The sequence below is a fragment of the Marmota marmota genome, unplaced genomic scaffold (genome assembly GCF_001458135.2).
Source record: "Marmota marmota marmota unplaced genomic scaffold, marMar, whole genome shotgun sequence".
NCBI classification, from domain to species: domain Eukaryota; kingdom Metazoa; phylum Chordata; class Mammalia; order Rodentia; family Sciuridae; genus Marmota; species Marmota marmota.
In genome coordinates, this window is record NW_026000022.1 from 1,495,102 (window position 1) to 1,519,158 (window position 24,057).

Sequence of the window (24,057 nt, forward strand, 5' to 3'; positions counted from 1 at the left end):
GAATTATTTAATTTACCTTTTTTTTTTTTTTCCTTCCTGAGTTTGTTGATGATGTTAGGTTAGATAGAAAGATCTTCTCTCAGGAAGACAGATATGTGGAATTTTAAGAAAAACTTGACTTTGGATGAACCTCCTGCAGAACCGCCCGAGGTGGTCCCGTTGACTCTCCATCCTGCTGTTTGGGGAAGGGGTCCGCAGGACGTTGGGCCACAATCTTATTTGGTTTCGAGGCCATGCACTGAGACACCTGGTGGAGACCAGACGGGCAGGAATCCTGCCTCCGCAGATGTGTGCATGACTTTACTGCTCCACTTCCAGCACCACCTCTCCCCTGTCACCAACTGGCAACTCACAGCCAAGGATGTTTTTCTGATCATTTTGCACTCATTAAACGCAGCTGTCACAACAGTAGATGCTAGGATGCATGCAAAACTCTTCTGCTCCATCAAAATAAAACTGAAACGCCTTGTTAAAATAAGAAAAGAAAAAAGAGCTGAAACCGTTGAAGCTGATTCTCCAGGACTGGAAAGATCGCCTTTTGTCGTTGACAGTAAGAAAGTGTTTCCCTGAAACACAAATTAAAGCTCAGCCCAGTCCAAAGAAGCATCATCCATCAGAATTTTGCAGCAGAAAGCACTTGGCCAACCCGTCAGGGTTCAATCCCGCTGTTGCCAGGTCTGAGTGGCTTCTACATGTTGGGATGACTGCTTCCTGCAGATGGGATGGGGCAGGGTAGTTCCTGACGCTCGAAGAAATATTGTGGGAATGAAATAACCAGATCCCCACTACACATCTTATTAGAGAATTAAAGCAAACAAGTACATTCTGGAGCCCCAACCCAGATCCACAAGCTTAGGCTCTCTGGTGTGGACAGAGGGGCCTTCCATGATTTCAACGTTAGAATCTATCCCACCAATCCACGGACCTGTGTGACAACCAGCAATGAGGACTGCATTTCAGTATTGTGCGTATTGATGGAGACTCTCACATTTTCCTCTTGTTGACTTGTTGACTCAGTGTCAGTCTGACCTCTGGACCAGCTGAAAAGTGAACCCTGGCCTCTCCTCCTCTGAGAACCCTCCATCAGTGCCCCCAGGACTGGGTGACAGGATCATCTTCTGTGTCCCCTCATCCCCTTTGCCCACACCCATCATAGCAGTCGTCACCCCATCCGTGTTCTGGAGCCTTCTGCTCACACATCCCTGCTAGGCTGGGATTTTGAGGGAAGTTTTAGACTCGGCATCATGTGTAAAGCCGCAACAGTGTCACTCAGGGTTTGGCTCAGGAGACGTCCATAGAACTGTTGTTGGTGAAGGATGGTCTCCAGGGACAAAAAGGCACATCTTCCAGCCGCATGCTGCTCGTGCACACTGGTAACACAGACAAGATGTCTCAGTCTGTATCTGCCTCTCCTTTGACAATGCAAGGGAGGGGCACAGAACAGGTCCTGGCACCGGGGCAGCAATTTTTGATTAAATAAGCAAAAATACTCATCTCCTGGGTGGATAGATCAGTCAGAAAAAGTTACCTGCTATTGTCCTAGATCTTGCCACACTAGATATTTCCTACCTCACGGTCCCCACCTACGTCCCCCTTTGATGGAGTCCAGCAGGGAACCAGGAGAATGTGGCACTGGTACCAGCAGAGCCAAGTGGCTGAACAATCTGCAGTTGTTCTGTCTGTTCCCACTTCCATCCCAAGACGGGACACACACATACGGGACACACACATCCGTGACCCAAAGCCAAAGCCAGCTGCCCATACAGCCTATAGGCTCTATGGATTCTGTCCCTTCTCTCTGTGTTCTTATGATATGGGATGATGCCTCAGGCTACTTCAAGGAAAAAATCATAGGAAATTGAGATGCTGCCTCTCCTCTGATGCCATACTGGTGAGAAAACTCCAAAGACTAGACACAAATACTGAATTTCAAGAAATTATGGTTGAAAGCCTAGAACCTGCTGGTGTTCCAGTTTGCTGGATAAGGGCTTTATGGGTCCTGACCAGAGATGTAAGGGTAGGTGAAAAGAAAGAAGGCTGCCTACAGGGAACAGAGTCTGAGCTCCCCTGTGTTTTACGGTCTCAGAGGCACCCTCAGGGAAAAGGACCCCTTTGCATACTGGGCTCTGCCACCTCCTGGAAAGAGGAGATTCACTTCCTGGATGCTTGGTCTATACACAAGCATATTTGGGAGACATTCTCTTACCACAGTTTGACTATCTGCTCTCCAAAATGCTTGGGACCGGAAGTGTTTCAGATTTCAGATTATTTTGGATTTTTAGAATATTTTCATATATATCATGAGATATCTAGAGGATGGGTCCCACATCTAAACATGAAATTCATGTATGTTTCATATATACCTGCACAAATAGCCTGAAGGAAGTTTTGTACGGTATTTTTGTTGTTGTTGTTAATATTTTTTTAGTTGTCTATGGACCTCTATTTATTTATTTTTAATTTATATGTGGTGCTGAGAATTGAACCCAGGGCCTCACATGTGCTAGGAAAGTGCTCTACCACTGAGCCACAGCCCCAGCCCTGTACAGTGTTTTTGGTGCACCTGTGTTCTGACGGTGACCCATCACATGAGAAGGGCTATGGACTTTTCCACTTATGTGGTGTCATTTGGACACTCAAAATGTTTTAAATTTTGCAGCATTTTGGGTTTCAGATTTCAGATTTGGGATGCTAGCCTGGAATTTTAATTGCTTATACATAGCTAAAAATTTTATCTGTCAAACTTGTATCAAAAGATCAAGTATCACTGATTCTGTGTAGGCTGTGAGTGGGATACCTCTGCCCGGGATGCCACTGTTCACCCTCTCCACTTGTCACTATGCCCTCCTCCCCTCCCACTGCCCTTCCCAGCCTCTGCTGACTTCTATTCTCCTCTCTACTTCTATGTAATCAACTTTTCTTTTTCTCCCACCAATGAAGGAGAGCATGCAGTATCTGTCTTTTGGTGCCTGGTTTATTTCACTTAACACAATGTCCTCTAGTTCCAGGTTGCTCCTAATGACAGGATTTCAGCATTTTTAATTACTGAACAACACTTACCACATTTTCTTCATCCATTTCTTTCTCTATCCATTGATAACTTAGTGGATATAGATATATCTTGGCTCTTGTGAATTGTGCTTCAATAAACACGGAATGCAGGCATCTCTTTGATAGAATGCTTTAAATCTCTTCATGTCTCTACCCAGTAGTGGGATTGCTGAATCTTATGGCACTTCTATTTTGAGTGTTTTGGGGGAATCTCCATATTATTTACCATTATGACTGTGAGGATTTACATTCCCACCAACAGTGTATCAGAGTTCCTCTTTCTCATATCCTCACCAGCATTTGTTATTATTATTATTTTTTGGCCATCTTTCTCTTCAGCCCTTGTTCCTGCCTAACATAATTGATAGTTAGTTGTTATTTGTTTGCTTCTTTTAGAAGGGCAGGGCCAGGGTCTATATCCTTGATGTGCCTGGCATCTAATAGAAATGAAATAAAACATGTACCATGACTAAATAAATATGCACAAAGCATTAAAAAGGGTTAAGAAAGATCCGATCTTTTTTTTTTTTTAACATTGAGAGGAGCCATGGACATAGAAAGATAAGTACCAAGATACGACAAGATCACTCCCTTTAGCAATAATGCAACAATAACTCACGTAAAGGGCAGCAGGTGTTCCTGATGCTGGGGCAGGTAGGTTCCCTGTTTTGCAGATGAGGAGGATGTTCAGAAAAGCAGAATGAGTTCGTGGTAGACACAGGACCAGCATCTGGGGACACACAAAAATCCAATCAGGAGGTGAATGTGTGGCTTGTAGCTGCATCCCGAATTGGCAGGAAATGCAGGTGTGTTGTTGTTGGTGGTGGGTGGGGGGGTCTGATACTTACAGTGAGTTGAACTGGGTGTCTCCTGGTTGGTCTCAGTGTGTCCTTCCCTGTTTGTACTTCTCCTGAGCATCACACGGACTTTCTGTATACCTGTTTTTTAATAAAAAGAATTCACGGTTCAGTATAATTGGAAACATTTTTTTGCGTATTGCCTGCAAACTCTTAAGGATTATTCAGGGTGCCCTGGGATGGGGCAAAACCAAGACCAGCTCTTGGAGAGCTACAGGCGCTTACCTGGAAGAGGACCCTGAAGATTGTAGCTCATTTAAAGGAACCAGCCCGACCCCAAGAATGAGGGCAGGAAACCACGTAGCATGGCCAGGACCACCCTGAACTCGGTAGGCTTTAGATTTTATTTTTTCATTAATGAATGCCTCAGAAAGTGCACTGTCCCTAATTCCCTTCTTTGAAAGGTGGAAAGTTTAATGTGCAGTTAATTAAATGTTGTGTTGATTTGCAAACCCAGAGCTCTCAGAGGCCTCGGGGAGGTGGAGGTAGGTTTAGAAATCAAACAACGGGAGGGCTGGCTGTCCCCAGTCTGACCACAGAGCAGGCAGCACTGTTTGCTGCAGACGCCCGCCCGGGAGGCGTTAGAGGCGCCCCTGTGGCCAGGAATGCCGTTAGGGGCCTTGTGATTCCTGCCTGGCTCTGTTTACAGCAGAGAGGAACAGATCCCAGGCAACAGGATGAGGCCTTGAAAGAGAGGAGGCAGCTGGAGCCTCCATCTCTCTCCTGGCTGCCTTGTTTTCTGAAGCATTCTCCTTCTTCTTTTTTTCCCGGTGCCTCAGCATGTCTTTGTGCTGAGAGGAGCCCTGTCACGTTGCAATGATTCACAACAAACTTAAAACCCCAGCTGTGAAGCTGGTTGCAGCATTTACTAGGGGGAGCCGTGAAGCCTCTGAGGTGAGTAGACTGGTGTAAAATACAAATGCCAGCCAGGCGGGGTCGGGAGGACCTGCACACACACACACTGGGTTGGGACAGGGTGCTTGACAGAGACCCAGGCGTGCCTCTGTTGGGACATGGGAAGAAGCCGCCAGACTTATCTCCCCTTGCTCCTATTTTTTTCCTAAGCAGTGTTTTATGGACGTACAGCGCTTGCACAGACTTATGAGTTACAGTGTGATGTTCTACACATTACATAATGATCCAATTATCATTTGATAATACCACTCTCATCTCTTTGTCCTGGGAATCTTCGAACTTCTTTCTTCTACTTCTTGGTAAAATATATAATAAATTGTTTTGAACTGTAGTCGCCCTTCTGTGCTGCAGAATGCTAGGACTCCCATCTCACTGTTTTCTAGATGAGGAAATGTAGTCAGGAAACCGAGAAGCTTGATTTTGCAAGACAAAGTATGGTTTGCTCCAAAGAACTAGCGCCTGTTAACAGTGACAAACTTATCATCCATTTGGCCCTGACTGGAGGCCCAACTTACGTAGTTACCAAATGACAACTTGCAGGGTTATCTGCCACCAGAGCCTGCCCCCGCCCCCTCGGTCCCACACATGGCAAGAACAAAGCACCAACATAACGCAAGCACGTTTGTTTATCATTTTGGCATTGAGTTTCTTGCCGTGTGACGCTTCTGTGTGGTCATCTTGGTTACCCTGCCTGGAGGAGCTGGCAAAGATCTGAGGGTCGACATGCTTGCCAGTGCTACTATCTTCTTATTATGAATAAAAATTTTTAAACCTAAGCTGATAAACATATTTTTTTCACACTGAATTCATCAGGAATACATTAACATTTTCGAAAAGGTAAAGACAGAAAAAATGAAAGAATTGAAAGGAGAACATTAGGATGTATTTGGCCATTAGGATCCTTGTTTCCATTAGCTCCTGTTCCCGAGCCAGAACGTCACCCCACATAACTAAAGCACTGGGAATGTGCCTATGGAATAATGATCATTCCTGATGCACAGAATAGGAGCACATTCCCTGTGTGTGCAGAGCCGTTCACCCCAAGGAGGAAATATGGAGCGAAAGCACCCAGCGTGTTTTGCATAGGTTCTGTAAAAGGATCCAGGCAAAACAGGCTTTGCAACATTAGTTATGATCATATATGGAAAAAGCAGTTACTTTCTGGGGTGACATATGGCTGAGTTGGTATAATGCCCAGGAATCTCAATGTCCCCCCCAAAAAGGGTGAGCCCTGGCTCCATCCTTCACCTGCGTCGTCAGAGGGACAAACAGCGCAGGATCCCCGGTGAAGGAAATCACATCCACCTGTGCCAAGACCAAAGCTGCTGTGGGGCCCCGGCAGTTGGCAAGTGCCAAGGTTCCCTTCTGTGACAATGACTTTTCCTAAATCGGGGAAGTTATGAATGGAGCCCAAACCCATCTGCTTAGAATTCAAGCCTGGTGACATTCCCTAGTAAACAACTGCAACAACAATGACAAGAGCACGAGAATACTTTTATCGTAAGGACGCCGCCCTCTTTCAAGGATGACATTTTTACTGCATCCTGATGCTTTTCTGTAAACCAGTGAACTCATTTCTAACAGAGCCCAGCCAAGGAATTGAGTTCTATCAGGAAAGACAGCATGTGACCGCTTGAGTGAGTGACAGCTCTGCATCCATTCATTTTCTTAGCTGACCGGTATTTAATTCAATGAGCCCTCCCAGGGACCTGCTCCATGCACAGCTCTGGGCACATGAAATGATCCTTATATTCAAGGAATGCAGTCCGATGGGGAAGACAGACTTACAACCAGCTACTGACTTGAGGGGAGTGAGAAGGGTGCCTTGCAGCTGGTTCTGGGAGGTTGGGGAGAACTCAAAACTTCTCAGTGACCTTGGGTACTGGATGGAGGTGGAGAGAGCAGCACCTTGGGCTGGACTCATCAGGATGAGAATCTGGCTTTGCCACTGCGGTACATGAGGGAGACCTTCAAGTCTCTGCTTCCTTACTCGAAAGTGGAGATGGCAAGGCCCCTCCCTGTGATGCCATGAAAATTCAATGGAAGATTCCATGACAGAGATTGGCAGGGTCCTCGGTGATCCTGAGGGCTCAGAGGTGGTAGTTTGATGTTGCTGGGGTGCAGGAACCCCGGGCTGAGAAGGGCAGTTCTGCGGATGGGAATGTGGGGGTCCCTACTGGTCTTCAGCAGGGAACCTTCTTCATGAAGTTAGTGTTTCATGAAGAACATTCTGGAAACATTTTAGTAAGTGGGTTAGGAGAATGAAGGGTGGAGGGTGATGAGCTGAGGGTTTGATGGGCAAGGAGGAAACTGAGAGAGTTCAGATAGGATGGTGTGGAAGGTCTGCCTTGAGGTGAGGAGAGGAAAGGGGAGACGTGGATTGGAGACATGTTTAGAACGTAAAATAGGCCAGGATGGGGGTGGGGGGAGAAGAGAGGGAGGGGGAGAGACAGAAAGATGAGAGAGGTAAAAGGATGAGACAGAGACAGAGAGGAACAGAGACAAAAGGAGTTGGTAAGAAAACAGAGAAATGGGGGGAGAGACAGAGAGGCCTAGATTTTGATGACAAGGTTGATGATGATGGTATCATATAAATTAGCAATGATGTAACTGTAGACGGAGGGGAACCCGGGTGACCTCATTCAGAAGAGGGACCGCCTCCAGAATACTGAGCAAATGTGTTGGAGAACGTGTTCTCACCCCAGCCCAGAGAGGACCGCGGAGGTGGTGTCTGTTCTTTGGGTCCCCAACCCTGGGCTTGCTCTCTAGCATCCACTTACTGGCACTTGTCCCTCTGCCGTGTCCCAGCTGAGAGCAAGGCTGGGAGGATGTAGGTGGACCACAGGAGACACCCTGAGGATGAGGAAGGAGAGCGTTGAGTCACGTCACAGGGTGACTCGGCCGCGCCTGCCTGTTCCCTGACATGGATGAGAAAGTGGGGGGACACACGCTGCTGCAGGATGGCCGTGGGCAGTGACTTGAGGCAGAGCAGAGCGTGTCTTTGGTGCTCTGGCCCCGCGGGCTGCTCTTTTCCCCTCCAGCCAGTCGCATCATGGGGCTCTCTGGGTCCCCTGTCTCTCCCATCAGTGCCCTGGAGACTGCGTGTGCCGTGTGTCCTCTTGACATGATGCACCCTCTCATTCATCAGTCCTTGGTGGTCATCTCATGCCAAGATCTGTCCTGGGCACAGATCGGAGTCCCTGTCCTCACTGTGCTTGGGACTGGAGAGGGAGTTTGCTGGCCGATTCTTTGTCCCCACTGTGGCCTGAGGGGCTGAGTCTCTTGCTAGTGGCCTTCTAGACAGGCAGCTAGTCCCGATTTGAAGACAATGGGTTCCTCCTCATTGTTGGAGTCACAGCTGCTCTGCCCTCTGATAACACTTTTCTGGGCCAAGACTTCAAAGCCTGCAGAGCTGCCTTTGGGAGACCAACTCCTAGCTCCCCATGTGCAACAGGGGTGGTCTTTGAGAAGAGCCCAGGGTGCAGCCATCTCTTTCACAGGTTGGTACAGATGCTGCAGTAGGGCAAACAATTCCTGTAATGGGTCGTGTGATTTTAGTAGACCTCCCTCAGGACTTATCAACCAATATCCATTGAGAAATTTGTGCAGGGACAGGGCCTGGGACTGGGGAATGTCAACTGCTCTGTCTCACCTACATCTCACCACTGGTCCTGTGAGGTCTGGTAGTGTTGGGAATTACTATTCCATGGGTATGGGAAACCGGATCTCAGAGGGGCTCACTGGTTGGTTGGTGGTCACAGCTCAACATGGGTGAATGCGGTTTTTCAACCCCGATCTTAGGCTTCTAAGTATAAAACTGTTCTGTCACAGCCAATGGCCTCTTCCCTGACATGGATGAGAAAGTGGGGGGGGGGCACACTTTTGTTCTTAATCTCCCGTGATTTTATTTGCCAGCCTTTGGGCTCTTTGACAAAGGATTGAGAGTTTTGGGAATATTCAAGGAAGGCAGTGGGAGGCACTGGGGCTGAATTCACGGGTTCTTTGTAATTGAGCTTCAACTCACATCCAAGTTGAGATGGATGGAAGCTGACCCAGAGGTGTCATGTAGCTAGTGCCCCAGATTGGGGTCATGAGATAGACACGCCCCTTTCCTGCCCTCATACATCCTCAGGGAAGAATTCAGCAAGACCTTCTCTTTTCCCTGTTTTATGAGTAGTTAGCAGAGAAGGAAATCCTTTCTAGAAAGCATTTTGCAACTCTTGTGTTTGTTTGTATCGAAAAATATTCTAGACACGTGTATTTTATTTGTAACTTACAGAAACATGCAGGCCATAGAGATTTTAATTTTTATTATTTTTGATTGATGTTTTGACTGTTCATATTGAGTTCAGTGTGATATTTCAACACAGAAACATTTTTTGTTTTTCTGGGACTATATTTTATGCAAAAAATGAATTGTGCTTTAAATTCTTAGTGACAAGAGAGAGAAAGGTCACCTTAGACAGCCATTGGCTCTGGCTAAAATGGTGCATTGAACTGTACAGTGTCCCTTGGTATCTGGGGAGATTAGGTTGATGGGGATCCCACTCCTGAAATCCCCAAATATGCAAATGATTGAGTCCCTTATATAAAATGGTGAGTATATGATATAACCTATGTTCACCCATAAACTTTATTTATTTATTTATTTATTTATTTAGAGACTTATATGTAGTAGTTGGGTTCATCCTGATGGACTCGTATGTGCATGGAAATCAATTTCAGTTCAGGATCCCCACTTTTCTTCCCTGTCTGTTCTCCCCTCTCCCAATCTAATTCCCCTAGTACACTTCCTTTCAGTCCTCCACTAATTAAGGTTCCGTCGGTTCTTCATTTTATCCTATCCTTTCCTATGAGAGGAAACATTCAATCTTTGAGTTTCTGAGTTTGGCTGATTTCACTTAGCATGATGATATTCTCCATTTCCCTCCATTTACCAGCAAATGCCTAATTTCGTTCTTTTTAGTGACAGAGTAGAACTCCAATATTTTTTTTGGGGGGGGGGTGTGTGTGTTTGTGTGTGTATACATACATACTATAATTTCTTTTTTAAAAAATATTTATTTTTTAGGTGTAATGGACACAACAGAATGCCTTTATTTTTATGTGGTGCTGAAGATCAAACCCGGGTCCCGCCCTTGCTAGGCGAGCACTCCACCACTGAGCCACAATCCCAGTCCCCATATTATAATTTCTTAATCCATTCGTCTATTGATGGGCACCTAGGTCGATTCCATAATTTAGTTATTGTGAATTGTGCTGCTATAAACATTCAGGTGGCCATGTTGTTGTAGTATGTTGATTTTTTCCTCCCACATACTTTAAATTATCATCTCTAGATTATTTATAACTCCCAATACAATGGTAATGCTAGGAAAAGAATTGTTACACTCTGTTGTTTATAAAATAATAAAAGAAAAACTCCCTGTGCATGTTCAGTGAAGGTACTTTTTAAAAAGTCTTTTCTTTTTGCAATTGGTATTATCCAAGGATGTGCAACCCATGGGTTTGGAAGGCCAACCAGACTTGAATTCCATGATGCAAGGCCGGCCTGTGTCCATGGCCTGGGAGATGACGGGCAGCTGCTCACTCCACCCAGTGCTGGAGGTGTGTTAGGCTTCTGTCCATGGGAAAAGGTTTCTCTGCAGCTCAAGGGACCAAGTCTCATGTGGTGGGAAGATACTAGCAGTGAGGACACTGGTGTTCCGTGGAGTCAACTCTACACTAGTTGCTTCTTAGTTTCTTCCTTCAGGTGGATGGGGCAGCAATTGGGCTTTTCTCTACCACCCTGGTCAGTAATGCATAAGTCTGTTTTTTTTTTTTCCCAGAAACCATCTCAGTTCCAAGGTTACTTTCCTAAAAACATTCTTAAAGTACAGACTCCTGCTACCTTCTACCATCTCTGACTTTAGGATAATTATATGAGCCTTATATTAAGTTAAATATGAAGGAAAAGAAAATGGTGCCCAGAGACTCCCAGATCTGGTTCCCAATAGGAGCATGGCTTTTTGTCAGTTAGCTACAGTGCCAGTGGGGAGAAATTTGAAATCCATCCAAAAAGGAAATTGGATCTCAGCACTGTAAAAATAGGTAAATAAATATAAATAAAAAAACATGTTGGTGGTGATGCTCACTTAAGAGGTCTGTGTTGCAGGACTGGCCTTGTCTTCATTGCATTTTGTGGGGTTGATGCACTAGCATTGGCCATGTGAGCCAGGAGTTACGAGGTTCCATCCTTCCAGGCACGAAGACCACTAGGGGTCTGGCCACTTTCTTTGTGCAACAATAGGGCCAAGTGGTACAACTCATGGGGTTGAATGACACTCTGGGATCTTTGACCTTCTGTATGGACAGACACTGGCTTCTGGTTAGCTGGGAACCACTATCCAAATGGACACTTCATGGCTGGAAGAGACTTGGTGTGAACTTATCCATCACCGAAGATGCTACTGGGACCTTTGAATTGCTCATTTGTACAACATTTACACATATATCATATGTGGGGAAGAAAAATCCCTGAGATTTAGACCAAAGACCTGCACGTTTTGTTATTAACACCTCTGGAACCATAACCAACAATATGTATATTTCATGCAGCATCTAATAGCATCCACCCTTGTAGCAGGCTCTACCCTAATGGATCCTTTTACTCCTATTTTGACCTTCACCATAAGATTGGGAGGAATGTATGATTATTATATCATGTTTGCTGTGGAGGTGAAAAATTGAGGCAGCACGTGACTTGCTCAAGAACCCGTGGCTGGCAAGTGGCAGAACTGACCTTGGCCCTGGAATATACTCTCTCTATCATCCTTCCCTCAGGCACATCAAGGTGGTCCTGGGGAAGAGGTGTGGCTGTATGACCTTGGGGAATTGACTAGCTGCTTTTCCTCCTGAGAGGAAGAAGGCTGGGCCTTGCAGAGAGGTGTACAGCCACAGAATGGTAAAATCCTCCAGGGAAGGGGGACCTAGTCCTCGCTGGCAACCTGGATGAGTGTCCTGACAATTCTCGCTGTTAGGAATTCTTTTTTCCTCGAGTGCTCTAAAACCCTTCCCGCTGGAGTTTAAATCAGGAGCTTCTCACTGCCTACTAGGTGGGGGAGAAGAACAGCTGGTTACAGTATTATGTGTGCAAATCCACAGTTCTTTGAGAAATGAAACACACACACACCCCAAAACCCCATTCCTCCATATGCTTTCACTATAGAACAGTGAGAAACTCAATGGGATTATGTTGTTTTTTTTTTTTCCTTTGGAAAATATTCCCCAGATATAATGCAAATTAACTGTCAATTTCCCCACAATAATTTTTCCACAATAATTAACACACAGTTAATTTCTGTGTGTGAATTCTACAGTGAAATGGTGGATTTTCTTAACTCATGCAGTTTTAGCAGTCTTGGCCTATCAACTTTTAAAGTTATGAACTAGACCCTCTTACAGAAATGCATACTATAGACCATAAATTACTGGGAAAAAGTCCGTGAACAGCAGGGTTATATAATATTGTCTTCCCAAATCTTGAGGTGTTAAGTACTAGGTTTCAAATCTGGAACAATGTGTGTATGCGCCTTAGTAACTTGACACATACAACAAGAAAGGCTGCTCAGTTCCATTTTTACATTCATTAAAAATGGCTGTTTTTTGTTTGTTTGTTTGTTTTGGTATTGGAGATTGAACCCAGGGGTGCTTACCCGTTGAGCCACATCTGCAGCCCTTTTTATTTTATTTTATTTTTTGAGATAAGGTCTTGCTAAGTTGCTCGCTAAAATGCTGAGGTTGACTTTGAACTTGAGATCCTCCTAAACTGCTGGGATTACTGGCATGCACCTCCGTGCCAGGCAGCCCTTTATATTTTGAGATAAGTTCTGACTAAATTGCTTAGAGCTTTGTGAATTTGCTCAGGTTGTCCTCAAACTTGGGATCCTCCTGCCTCAAGTCCCAAGTTGCTGGGATTACAGATGTGGGCCACCAGACCCAGCTTTTGTGCATCAGAAAGTAACAAGAACTCTCCAGTACACAGTTGATTTCCAGTTGAGTCATACCTGAAAGCCACGGCAAGGAGCGGAGTAGGGTGGAGCCAGGGAGGTGGGGAAGGAAGGAGGAGTCACGTGGACCCAGAGAGGTCCTTCCATGCTTCCTCTCAGGGAACTTCCCATGTCCTGGCCTCCAAACTGGCCTTTCCTATCAGAACTACCAGCAAGAAGACAGGTAAGCAGAAAGGAGGACCTATGAAAAGACCTGGGAGGTGGGTGCAGACTTTCAAGAGGGGGAGGAAAAGTCACTGCTGACTTTGTTCCAAAGGAGAGAAGGTCAGGATGCTGAGAGTGTGGGAGAGGAAGACACAGGGGGGAAGGAGAGGGGCAAGAGGAACGGAAACAGATGTCAAGAGGGAAAAGCAGCAGAAAATATCACCCATCTCAGGACGGCTGAGAAGCTCAGGGTACCCAGCCTCTACCCAAGCTGGATGCTTGGTGCCCCATCTCACCCACTCACCTCACCCTTGACCTGGGTACTGAGGACAGGATTAGGGGAACTCAAAAAACGACATGCAACCTTAACATTTCCCCTGTGTCCCTTCGATATTGAACTCATTGAACTGGCTCCAATCTCCTTTGCCTGCTCCTTCTCCATCTGCCTCCCTTCCCGCCTTCTTCCTCCCCCAAGGGCACCCAGCAGGTGCATGATCCCTCTGGGCTCTGCTTCCAGCCCTTGCCCACCTCTCCGGCTGCCCTTCCTGCCGGAACGCTGTGACTTGGCTTCCCAGAACTGGCAGCTTCTCCAAACAGATCATCCCTCCTGCTCTGCAGTGCACGGTGACTTCCTGAGACTGGAATGACAAAAACAACCTTTACTACCTAGCTCACGTGAATGCCAAGGGACGTGCTCAGCCCTCGACACCACACACAGCCCATCCACTGGGCACAGCACGGTCCCCCTTTTCCTGGGAAGTAAATGGGAGCGTTGCCAGATTAGCAGACTTGAGGGCAGTGGGAATCCATTATATAAGAAAAGAGAGGATATTAAAAAAAAAAAAAAAAAAACAACCCTAGTATATATTTAGTGCCTACTGTGTACCACGCTACACTAGGCATGGATGTGTCTTCCAGATCTCAGACGTCATGATCTGAACGCCGGGTTGTCCTATTTTCTCTAGACTATTTTGATCAATGTTTAGACAAGAGGAGAGACATTGTGTCTTCTGCAGATTTTATTTATTTGTTTTTTAAGCCACAACATTTCTTGGGTTTGATACGGTAAAGGAGTCTCTCTCACCTGTCCCCTATCCTACTGTCAATCTTCTTTTTTTGTTGTTCCTTGGCTTGCAGCTGTTTTCTTCCTTTGAGTCACACAGAACCGCTGGCAGGAAGAGCTCTTGAGAATTTGGGAAGAAAGGGGAGGGAGGAGAGACAAAAGTGCCTTTTTTTTTTTTTTTTTTTGAGAAGCAGAAAAACATAAGGAAGAAATGTGTCTTCAGGAGTGTCAGGAGGTAACACACCTCTAGCTAGCTTCCCTTCCCCTCCTTCATCCCTGGCCAGCTCTTCATCATTTTTTTAACATCTCTTTGGGGACAGGGACATGAAAGCGATCCGCAGGTCAAAGGCAGGAATTCGGGGTTCTGGTGTCCTTTGTTGGGTGGCCTCACTTCTCCTCTGTGCCCACGCCTTCCCAGGAGCGGCCTGCTCTTTATTCCAGTCACATATTCGGCTCTTGGATGACAGCATCACACCTTCCTCCATCCCATTTACATTTCAAACTGCTCTTGATTAATTATTTAGTAACCCTGGCCACTCTGGAGTGATCGAGAGCTCACGTTTCACGTAAAAGGTCCAATCCCCTTTTATCCAAATCTTCCTTGAACCCATGTGTAGTTTTCTAAGCGAACTGCCTGGGCCCTTCTGTAGCAGCCCCTGGCACATGTGCCGTGGTGGCCTCCTTTCTGTGTGGCAGGACACACGGACCAGGAGCTGCCTGTCGGGCTCCTTTTCTGCCCACCTCTGACCTTGGTCAACTCCGTTTTTAAAATAAGTTAAGTCACAGGGTTTGGAATGCATGATCCCCAGTTCTCTTCTATCTTTAATTATTGGTGGAATCTGTGGGAAGAAGTGGGGCTTTAACATTCAAGAGAATTTTGGGAGGGTCCCCAGCTCTGGCACTATTTGCTATGTGACATATTGGGCTGGTGGCACACCCGGTCTGAGCTTTTCTTCCTTGATGTCTGCAGTGGTTATGGAAATACACAGGTGGCAAGGGTATTTAGGGTCACGCATCAAGTGGAAACCAGAACAATACAGACTGAGGTCAAACCCGGAGACAAGTGGTGTCCTAAGGATTCCAACTCTCGGTGCTGCACAGAACAAGACCTCCAGAACAACTAGATGGCTTTCTGTAGGATACCTTTATTTTATGTAAAATTCTTACCAATACTGATGGAAGGAGGTGGGAAAAAATGGAATTTTGAGTTTGTAGTCTTTAAATTTTTGAATTCTCACCCTGACACTTGTCAATGGCATAATTTTGCAAAGAATGTTTTATTTTCTGGTCCTCAGTTTCATCTTCTGTAAAATGGTCCCATTTAGATCCACTTGGGGAGATCTTGTGAAAACAATTACAGGGATAATTTGTTGTAGATAAACAGGTGGCACATACTAGGTGGTTAACAAATGATTTTGCTTCTTTAACATTAGGATAATATGTTCATAAATATATTTGATCAAATATATCAGTTCTCAAAGGAAAAAATAAAACAGAGACAGAAGGACAGTTCTGGTTTTTCTATTTTGTTATCAAGAGTATTATTGGACTTCAGCTGGGTGAGGTGGTGCATGCCTGAAATCCCAAAGGCTCTGGAGGCTGAGGCAAGAGGATTGTGAGTTCAAAGCCAGCCTCAGCAAAACCAAGGCACTAAGCAACTCAGTGAGACCCTGTCTCTAAATAAAATACAAAATAGGGCTGGGGATGTGGCTCAGTGGTCGAGTGTCCCTGAGTTCAATCCCCAGTACCAAAAATTTTTTTTAAAAAAGAGTATTATTGGGTTTTAAAGAACATGCAAGTCCATCACCAAATAAGAATAAGGACTCTTCTTTGGCAATCAAAAAAAAAAAAAAAGGAGAAGAAAAAAAGAAAAATTAAAGAAGCATAACAAAACCCACATCTACTCTGTGGACACTGCAACTTGCCTCCCTGTTTTAGTTTGTGGAAATGAGAAGTTCTTCTGTCTCAAAGACCTATTCTAGGTTCTAGAAAAGAAAACAGCGTCTAGGTGTGCTGGTGCTGTTTGGCTTGGCTGACTTCAAGCCCTCTCCTATGATTTCCTTCTGCCACTTGTGGGTGAAGCCAGGATGCTGATTTACAGCTGCCTTTGCCCTGGCAAGTTAACCCCACCGCAGGTCACTCTGCTCTGTTAATTGCATCCTAACCTTCTCTGGCTTTTCAGCGGTGAAATCACAACAGAGCAAGGCGCAGCTGGATGTGCACTGCTCATTTGTGCCCACGTGAAAAGAACAGCCAAGATGCCCGGAAACCAGCGCACCAGCTTCTGCAGAGCTTGGACACTCCTGAATCAGTCCGAGCACCTCCCATCTGTAAAGTCCATCAGACGCTAGGCTTGGGGGAGAGACCTGTGCTGCTGGAGGACCTGCAAATCTTGGCTTAGTTCTCAGTCCAATTTTTCTTGTTCCCCCTCAGCTAAGGAGCTCTAAAGAATACGTTTTTTATTTCCATTCAAATGTCTAAGGTAAGAGGCAGAGAGAACAACTCTGCTGCTTTTTTTGGCATTGTGTGAGTGTGTGTGTGTGTGTGTGTGTGTGTGTGTGTGTGTGTGTGTGTATGGTTACCAGGGATTGAAGTTAGGAGCACTCGACCACTGAGCCACATCCCCAGCCCTATTTTGTATTTTATTTAGAGACAGGGTCTCGCTGAGTTGCTTAGCGCCTCACCATTGCTGAGGCTGACTTTGAACTTGTGATCTTCGTGACTCAGCCTCCCAAGCTGCTGGGATTACAGGTGTACACCATTGTGCCCAGCTGAGTGGTTGTTTTTAAAGCCCACCTCCTATTTTGTTCCTGGGCCAGGTACCTGGGGAATCTCTCCAACAGGTCCTTCAATCTTCAAAGCTGCAGAGCGTGACCCTCAGAGCCCCTTGTTGCCAATTTAAAATACCAGATTTCTTTTTTTTTCTTTCTTTTTTACTTTCTGGAAGCCATTAAGAATATTCCAGGGAATAATACCTATTAATAGCGGCAAAAGAATCCAACAGCCTAAAGCCACAAGGTGTTAAAAACACCCCACCAACAACATAACCCAGGAGTTTGACTCTCAGGCCCACAGTCTTGGGGATGTGCAGCAGCAGTCCTAGAGACGTGGTGGGACCTGGCCCTTGTCAGGTGACCTGCATTCATCGGGGGCTAGCACCTGGCTGGGACCCTTTCCTGCCCCTTCCTTTCTTCTCCACTGGCTTGGGTGGGCAGCACAATCCACAGTGCCAGCAACTGGTATCTCCCAGGCCCTGGGACAGTAGCTGAGGAGCTGTCTGAATGTGCCAGGAGGCTTCTGCCAACCTGGCCCGTTATCAGGAGTGGCTCTGCATTAGGTGATCTTTGCAAAATGATGCTCACCCAGAGGGAAGACTCATTAACACTGGGTGAGTCATAGAGAATGCCAAGTTCATGTTTAGAAATGACTCCCTGATGAAGGGAGGCCAGAGCCTTTTCAAATAATTTTTTTCCCCCTTTTGGTGCACACTCCCAAGTCATAAGGTGTTCCTAAGGCCAGAGCTCAGAAAAATCATAAGATCTTGTCTTGGCTGCCTTTCTTTTAAAAATAGATTTGTGAAAACTGTTACTATATCCAGGCAAGCCGGACATTAGTGGGACTGACATTCAGTCTTCATTTTTGGAGAGCATTTAAATGGGAGTGAGATTATAACTCTGTTAAAATAAGATTAATGCTATAATAAATGCTAGCATCCCAGAACAATTGAATAGAAATATAATGAACAGCCACGGCTGGTAAGTGGAAATGTCATCTACAGCCACCCAGGTAGAGTAAGTTACTACCTTTGAGGATTGGGTTGGACTGCGCGTAAAATGAGATTCAGAATGATAGCACCTTCAGTAAGATGGAGATTTCTTTCTTTTTAACATAAAAATCAGGAGGTTCGCGGTCAAGAACTCTGCTGACCCTATCTTTCACTCTTTGCCCCTTTTCTCTGAGTCATGGGGACTTAGCTTATTTCACACACTAGACTCCTGGGAGGTCCATCATCCATCTCTTGTTCCTGTGTTCTTGTGGTTCTACATGGGCTTCTGTTCCAAAGGACAACTTTTTGGTCCAAGGTGACTGTTTCAGTGCTGACCATCACACTTATATTCCTGCTAGCAAAAAGGAGGGATTGGGAATAAGTGGCAAAGGGCTGGTTCCTGTTTCTGGAAAATTCTTCCATGAACTGCGACACCACACTTTGACACGTAGTTAGCTCATTGTCCAGGGCTCAGTTTACAGCCACACCTATGTGGATTCTGTTGGCCAGTGCCTGCAAAACTGAGTTCCATGGAAGTAGAGGACGTGCTGGTCACCACGGATGACCTCTGCCCTTGTGTAAGTTCTCAGCAGTTGGGAATTATCTTCTGCTTTCCCTGACCTTTCCACATCCCCAATCTATTTAGTGGATTCCTGAAATCTGTGCTGATCTTCTTAGGTCCTAGTTGTCAAGATGCATATGTAGGGGTGGCAGTGAAGGGGAATAAGTTAACCAAAATTCCCAATGTTGTAAGCTACCTGAGATGTGAGAGTAGATACACTTTTTCTGTAAGTGTCCAGGAGTTGTGAGGTTAAGGCACCGGGATGAGCATACAATGAGCTCATTACATCAGCTGTACCCCCTTTCCTATGGCTTACCTGGGGGTCTCATTTGTCCACATCCAGGTGGGTTCAGGCCATTTCTGCAAAAGATGGGTGTGAGATGGGCTCCTACCTTTGAGAATCTGGTCAGACTTTGGAGAATTCAGTTCTTCTGCGATTTCTTTTTCTCGGTGTTACTTCCTTAAGCCCCCCTCTTGCTTTGGTGCCAGAATGCTCCCTTGGTAGCCCATGCCATTGTTTTTCATGAAGGGCCACTCTTAGGCATGCCATTTCTGAGTTTAGTCACTTCATCAAACATTGGGGGGCGGATTCCATGGGAAGGCTCCCGTGTCAGTCAGCTTTTTGTCACTGTGACCAAAAACACCTGATAATAATTTTAGAGGAGAAAAAAATTATTTTGGGCTCATGGGGTTCAGAGATTAGCCAATGGTGGGTCAAAGTCATTGCCCTGGGCCTGAGGGGAGGCTGAACGTTGAGGTCCAAGGGTAGGGTGGAGAAAAGCTTCTCAGCTCATGACAACTGGGAAGGAGAGAGAGAGGAGCCAGGGAACAGACATAGTCTCCAAAGGCATGTCCCTAGAGACCTACTTCCTCCAGGCACACTCCACATGTTGACCATTATTACCCTGTGGTCCATTCAAATGATTAATCCACTGATGAGGTGGGAGGTCTCATAATCTAATCTTCTCACCTCCGAACATTTCTACATTTCCTAACATGTGAACTTTTTGCGGGGACATTCCTGGATCAAAATCGTACCCAAATCGTACTAGCTCAAGGAATGAGGCAGTCTACTGACCCTCCTTGGCTTTTTTCTTTCTCTTCTGTAATAATTTCAGCTTTACTTGTCTAACATGTGATGCCTCAGCATTGACAAATTTCATACCCAAATAATGATGACGGTATTTTGATTTCCCAGGCTATAAGAGATTCTGGAGAACCAGTTTCCTGTTACTGCTGATGTTTTTCAGGCTGTACTGGTAAAAAGCAGAAATTAATCTATACCTCCAGGTAAGGAAGTAAGACCATGATACTCCTGGACATAGTGATAAGAAACCGTCCATGAGCCCGGAAGACAGGGCCTTGGGACCTCAGTGAGTTCATCATCCTAGAAGCAAAGGACACACCATCCTTCAGATGGGACAGTTATTAACAATAGTGTTGATGGGGGTAATGAAAACATCTGCTTCACAGTGAAGTAGTTTGACCATTGGTGGAAGCAATAGAGACGTACTGTGCTTACTGGGTCTGAGTCTCCTTCATTATTGAGCACGTGGGCAGACTCCAGATGCCCTGAAAGCAGTTCAAGATCCACCTAGCTAGTTCTGCCTGATGGACTTTGCTGAAGGGGCATTCCATTTTCTTTCCAAGGTAATTAAGAGTTTCCAATGTTCTCTTTTCTACTAGTAGCCAGGTACTGAAATGAGAGCATCGTGAAATGGAAATCCTTAGATCCCTGAGACACCAGATGGAGGAGAGCCTTGCTGACCTGCATTGGACTTTGCAAGAGTGATATACAAACTTCTATTAGTTGAGCTACTACAACTTTGGGCCTTATTTGTCACTAGTACAACATATCATGTTCTAACAAATACAGACATTGTAGAGTTTATAAAGATTTTACTCAGCACTTCCACTGAGATACTCCTGAATGTTTAATAGATTCCTAAGGTTTGAAGGTCAGGTAGTGTTTTAGAATGTGAAGAATTAGATGACTTTTTGTGTTCCTCGCTTGTTTCTGTTTTTTTTTTTTTTTTCCTTAAGTGACCATCATTTCAAAGAGACTAGGCAATAAGGTGACAGGTACTGAATAGAAACACCAATAGACAGAATCAGAGCGTTTGATAGGTCAATTTCCTGAAAAACCCCTTGAGCCTAGGCTTGCCTAATTGATATGCTTTCCTAGGATTGTTCAGCCCCACCTGGGTGCTCCTGCAGGTCAGTTAAAAGGAGAGTGCAGTGTGGAATCCGTATGCTCCCTTCTGCCTTGCAAGCAGCCGACAAGCCGAAGCTCTGTCTCCATTAGTAATCACCAGACATAACAATTAAACACACATCACGCCAGTCTAGAGAATCCCTGGAGGATGCTCCGTGTCCATTCTGTTATGGTCTGAAATCTGATCTAAATATTGGCCAAATAGGACTGATGGTTGGAGAAGGAGGAGGAGAGGGGTTAGCCATGCTAGAGAGAATTTGAATAGCAGAGAATCCACATATTCTGCTCTTGGAGAGTCAAAGGGTGCCTAACACTCTTCCTAATGAAGCATGAAGTGAAAATTTATTGATCTAATGGTGACTATGAGTAAAGAGGGGACATGTCAATCAGTTGAAGAGATTGTTATCTAAAAACTCATTCTGGCCATGAGGAAAGAGTACATGGATCCCTGTCAGTTCCATCTTCTCTAGCACAGCTCTCTGAATGACATGCAGAATGGCCAGGTCTGGGACAAGTAAACCTGCATGTGCCTCCCCTTGGTGATCTGAGTTTAATTCTCTGTTCCACATTCACTCAAGCCAATTCCAGCTCGTACGGACATTCTAGCCACAGAACAGCAGCTGTCCATCTTGGATGTCCCAAGTGGCTAGTGAACGTGCAAGTAAAAAATTCTGCTTCTGAATATTTCCTGTGCTACTTCTAGAAAATTCCTTTCTATGGAATGATGCACAAAACTAACACTGGGATAGAAGAGGGTGTACTATACTTCATTAAAACTAAAACCCCTTTCTCACACTCATAACTAGGGAGAGAGAGGTCCTGTCTAACTAAATGCTACCTTTTCAATATGACACCCAGAGCTTCATCCTCGGACCCTCCTTAGTCTGACATCTCTTGGGAAGGGACAAGTATGTCTTGACCTGGGGCTTTTCAGGTACTTTCATGTGGGGCTCAGTAATCCAGCCCTAGCAGATGAATACTCCAAGAGTTCCTTCCTGGGCCCACAGTAACCGTTCTCCATGTGGATGGGCAGCCAACATTTCCTTGGCTTATTAAGAAAGGGCAGACTAGCAAATGTCATCTTCCTTTTACTTTATAGGATGCTTTCCTGGAGACTCCTTGTAGCCTGACTCTGAAGAGCAGCAGCCTGGGCTTAAGCCTGTTCCCCCAATGAGTCTCTTTTTCCCTGGGTACAATCCTGTGATTGCCATATTTCAACCTTCTGTGACTTTCCAATCAGCTATTTGATCGCTTGACTAGAAACTAAAGCTATTCCAGCCTGGATAGTATGGTCTTAGGATTTCCACAACCAACTTTCCTCTAGAAGAATATTGGGAAGGGTTTGTGAGCAAGTCGTAAGATCAGAAAGGAGCATTGGAATGGGTGTCAAAGGTATTGTAAACTGAGGCAAGTTATTTCACCTCTTTGAACCTTATTCCCATTAACTGTACATAAGATTAAGGTTGCTTCTAAGTAGCAAGTCATAGAAGCCGTAAAAACCTCTGCATCCAAGGAGAACACTCATATTGGTAAACGTGCAATTGTCAGAGTTTCACCTGGAAATTGCATGATCTTGGTCTCATATTTGAAGACACACACATTCAGGAACTTAGTCACAGGGCTCGCATGCTGGCTAACTCTCAGCCTTCCCCCACCAAAGTAGATTAATTCACGCACACTCCAATCAAGCAAAGGCGTAGGCTGGAAATTCTCAGAGAAATTTGGATTTCATACAGCTGATATGGTTATTTTGAGACATTTCAAATGGAATTTTTTTCATGAATGATTTAAGCTACTATTTGTTTAGTGCTGGTTGGGCAGAAATCAATTCAAATAAAAAGGTTTGGGTCAGTGTACCCATTTGAAGAACAGGCTTTATTCCGTCCCCCCCCCCACCTTTCTTTTTATTCCCTTTTTATTTATTATAGAACCATAGCAATTAGAAGAATCACATCATGAGTTTGGGCAAAAAATTCAGTTGATCCTGACCCAAAAGTAATTGAAAAGCAAACCATCAAAACCTTCCTACCTCAAAAAGAGGATTTTTGAGGAAGCAATGTATGAATATAACATATCTTACAAAGTGAAATAAGCACAGGGGATAAACTTTCCATGTATGAAATCCTTCAACTGAGATTTTCCTCACATGTGTGTCATTACCTTGATCAAATTGAGAGTTGACCAGGGACTCAATAAATTTGGAGCATTTAGGGAGCATCAGGTTCTCACTTCAGATTCACAATTTCTGAATTTCCTTTCATATTTTCAAGTTGGTAGTCCTTAGAGGAGATTAGGTACTGCATTTTGGCAATGGAATATGGAAGAGCTACAATTCTGGGTTCTGTAAATTCTTCTTGACCATAGATATGTCCTAGTTTTAGCTGTGATTACAATCTCATGGATCAAGCTCTCTTGATAGAATGTACATTTTATTGAGAGGTCAATCCTCAAAATTCATGTCTTCAAGATGCTTTTCAAATGTTCAGATTGTGTATATAGGCTTAGTTTATACCCTTAACCCCCAAATGAAAATTCTGGCAATCTTATTAGACTTCTCACAAAGCAGGTCTTTTAAGCTTCCCCAACACACGTGAAAACTGGTTTTTATGAAGATCCAAGACCAGCCAGGAAACTTCAGCAAAGGCTAGATTTCAGAAAAGCAGATCTTCAGTTGTGCAAAGGACATTGCTAAACTTCTGGGTTGGAAGGTATCCTGACATACCTAATTCTATTTATGAAAATGCATATGTGCTTTGAAACTCCGTTTAGATCCAGCTCTTTCAGCTAGAGATGAAAACCATATGTGTGTCGAAGGCCCTTATGTTTTTGCCTTGGAGAGTCTTAGATTTTGTTTTGATTCCCAACTCAGCATCATTTTCAGATTTGGAGGCATCCTGGGTATATCCTTGACCCCCAGTGTCATGCGGAAATATTTTTGTTATCCCTTCGTACTCTTCTTAGATGATACTCATTTCCATATGTTGAAGAAGGTGTTGTGGCCTTTCATCCTCACAATGTTGTTCTAGGAAAACTAGAGATCAGAAGACAATATGTGAACTAGGCAGGCTCACAACCTGATGCATAGGTAAATAGTAATTTATTCACCATTTAATATCAATTCATGAGGTCTTCCTTTCTCCCTGATTTATTGTTTCTTTTATGTGGTGTAGACCTAAGCTTCTGCTGTACCGCGGATCCAAGAATGGTGGCCATACCCCATTGTGAAGATGACTCGCTGTCTACCAATTCTAGTTCCCATTCTTCCAGGTAATAATCCAGATGTGGCCTGGCATGTGGCTTATCAGCTGGGGACTATGTTTCAAGAGCTCCTTGCAGGTATGTCTGTATAATTTGCTGCCAAAATGATGTGAGATGCTATAATGGAGATATTAGTAGGCCTAGATCCTAACACACAGTCTCTCTCCGGTTGGTGGCA

General features: G+C 44.9%; 1 long non-coding RNA gene across 3 annotated transcripts in view; it reads left to right on the forward strand.

Annotated features, from left to right (window-relative positions):
* The window catches only part of LOC125618909, a 108,794-nt gene that overhangs the window by 81,330 nt on the left and 3,407 nt on the right, over positions 1-24,057 (forward strand). For 2 of the 3 annotated variants that reach the window (XR_007350283.1, XR_007350284.1), the window contains exons 5-6: positions 16,261-16,560; positions 19,605-23,957. This is a non-coding gene — a long non-coding RNA (uncharacterized LOC125618909). The remainder of the gene's footprint in view (positions 1-16,260; positions 16,561-19,604; positions 23,958-24,057) is intronic. The other variant, XR_007350285.1, reaches the window with a different exon arrangement.